Here is a 2,770-nt window from a genome sequence, read left to right as displayed (position 1 = left end):
GCGCGGAGCATGCGCAGTGTGCGTATAATGCTTCGTCTTTTTTTTGCGGAGGCTATTCTCCCTCTATAGCGCATACTCAATACAATAGCAATAGAGTATATTCTTTCTATGATCGTGATTAATTTTCCACTCTGAATACATTTATCTCATTGTTGATGGGGTAGTCATTGTCATTGTATTTCATAATATTTTTTAGTAATATTTTGAAAATTATTCCAGTAGAACAGTTGGTAAGTAGCTTTTTAATGTCGTTTGTTAGGTAACTTATATTACAATTAATTTTTTTTTATTTATTTGTGGCAGAGACAAAGTTTGGCGAAGAGTTGCGAGATTAAAGGTAAAAAAAAATAATTAAGTTAAATTAGTGTTGTCTTTTGTGATCCTAAGATCCTTTTAATGCTGTACAAATCCTTAATTCGCAGCCACTTTGAATATGGCTATCTATGTTTTGGTTCTGACCAAAACAAGCTATTTTTTCAGAATAATATTTAAGATAAAACTTAATGAAAACAACCCCTATAAAACAAGTAGAGTGCTGTATACCACCATTAAACCTGAGATTCTGGTACTTAAAACAAAGATTCATCCTAAAATTATTATCCTTTTCTGAAGACCCACTTACAAAAGCTCAAACATATATATTTCCCCTTTCTAATTCTAAAACAGTTCCCTATATACTTTTTTCTCTGATCAATCAATATTGATCAGTGGATTTTGGAATTGTTACCATGGACCATTTGAAAGTAAATTTCCAAATATTAATATTGTAATTGACTCTGAGTTAAGGACCAAACAAGATTTATAACAAGTTGTCTAAAAAAATCCATATTTACAGACGGTTCTAAAAACAAATCGAGAACATCCTTTGCTCTATACTTACCAAGTATCAGAACCGGTCATGGAACTAGATACATAAAGAATTTAGTATTTTTTCATTTTGGCTATTTTAAGTGCACTTTGTTATATAAAAGATGATAGGGGCAATTGCAAAAAATGGTTAATTGTCACAGACAGTATGAGTGTTTTAACTGCTCTTCAAAGTAACAAACTACATTATAAAACCAATTACAATAGATAGCATTAAGCAAATATTATATGAGCTCTCATTGGAATATATTATTTTATTATGGACACCATCACATATTTTTTTCGGTATAAAAATTATATATTGGCGTTGTCAAAATGTTGCCATACCTTATTCCGACATTCTTTCTATAGTTTACAAGAGTTTTCGTCAAAAATGGATTGAACAGTGGCAACTTTCGCTAAAGACCAAGGGTAATTGGTTTTACTCCATTAACAAAAATATTCATTCCTCACCCTGGTTCACTAAATCTAAATAAAAACCGGAAATTTTACACACTCCTTATACGACTTCGTTTTGGTCACAATAGTCATTTGTGCCGAATGAAAATAATTGATTCAAATGCATGTCAAGAGTGCAATAACAGCAGTCAGACCCTAAATCACATATTTCTCGAATGTTCCGCTTATAATATTCAACGCTTGGTCTTTATTGATAATTTACTGAACATTTACAAGAAACCGGAAAAAATCCCGCGCAACATCCAAGACATGCTAACTAATTTTGAAACATATATACCTATATATTTATACGTTACCTCGATATCGATGAAACTTTAAATAATTGATACAAGGATATGGACTACGGATAAGACTTAAATTTTGAACACGAATGAAAACATAATAAATAAATATACATAAGAATTGGCCTTTGGCCTCATCACTTGTTCAAATATGAAGAAGTTTAAAAGTGACTAAAACGGTCTAAGGATCTTTGCCTGTTCCATCACTGAAAAGGAGATGGACGAATATGGAAAAAAAAAAAAAAATGTCTTTTGTGATATATTATTTGTTTTTATTTTACTTAATAGTATTTACTCTTATTTCTATTTTACTATTAAGTAGAATAAAAATAAAAAATTATATCACAAATATATTATTATTGATGATATTTTTTTATAAAAATTATATATTATCAAAAAATATCGTTAATATTGTATGTGTAAAACAACCGCCAGAAATACTTTGTTACTTACAAAAAAAAGATAGGTACAAAAACAGCTTATTTTTATTTTCACGAAAAATATTCTATAGACCACACTAGTGGTAGTGGTGCACGTACAAAATTCGCTTTCTTTATCTTCAGATACTCTGAAGATAGAGAAAGCGAATTTATTAGAATTATATATAGATAGAATTAGAATATAGATTTAGAATCTAAACCGATCACGTTCCTTTTTGAAGTCGGTCGAGTCAAATATGTGCTTATTTTTGAGATTGATCGAGTAGAAGATATGCATTTAATTAGTTGTAGCGAGTCTATCACCATCTTTTGAATTGATTTGATTTATTATCCCTGTTGTTCATTACTGGAAAATGGCACAGACATTTAAATATTATCTTTGCTATAAATTCAGAAACGTTAGTCAGTAAACCACTAGACCACAACGTCTCAGAAACGCAAAGTACTTTTTTACATATTTTATTTCTACTAAGAATAACTCGTTTTTTGGAGAATTTATCAAACCGGTTAGTTATCATAACAGCTGGACAGATGAGGCTGTTATTAGTTTTATTGTACATATTTTATAAACAGTAATACACATAACCTGTTTCTATAAATATATGAAAATGAGCACTAGTGCCATAAAAGAATACGACAAATTGAATTAACATTCTAAGACTTTTAACTGTCCATGTTTATAAATGACGATAAAAGCGCACCATAGACAACAGTATCAAGGTC

Source organism: Achroia grisella, unplaced genomic scaffold, assembly GCF_030625045.1.
Source record: "Achroia grisella isolate CSIRO2021 unplaced genomic scaffold, CSIRO_AGI_Agris_v1 utg567, whole genome shotgun sequence".
Taxonomy (NCBI): domain Eukaryota; kingdom Metazoa; phylum Arthropoda; class Insecta; order Lepidoptera; family Pyralidae; genus Achroia; species Achroia grisella.
This window is presented reverse-complemented; position numbering follows the sequence as displayed.